Below are 250 nucleotides of genomic sequence, written 5' to 3' on the forward strand. Positions count from 1 at the left end.
GGGAGATGGACCCAAAGAAAAAACACTTAGGCTAGTGGAAAATGTGTGTCTTGGAGTATGAGGATGCATTGTTTTTATTTCTTTGTCAATGGAACTAAAACTAAGCAGTAAGTCAGACCCCGCCCTCGCTGGCTGGCATGTCTGCACACACACACACACACACACACACACACACACACACACACACACACACACACACACACACACACACACACACACACACACACACACACACACACACACACGCACA

Source organism: Hippocampus bargibanti, linkage group LG06, assembly GCF_051943395.1.
Source record: "Hippocampus bargibanti isolate YZ-2025 linkage group LG06, ASM5194339v1, whole genome shotgun sequence".
Taxonomy (NCBI): Eukaryota; Metazoa; Chordata; class Actinopteri; order Syngnathiformes; family Syngnathidae; genus Hippocampus; species Hippocampus bargibanti.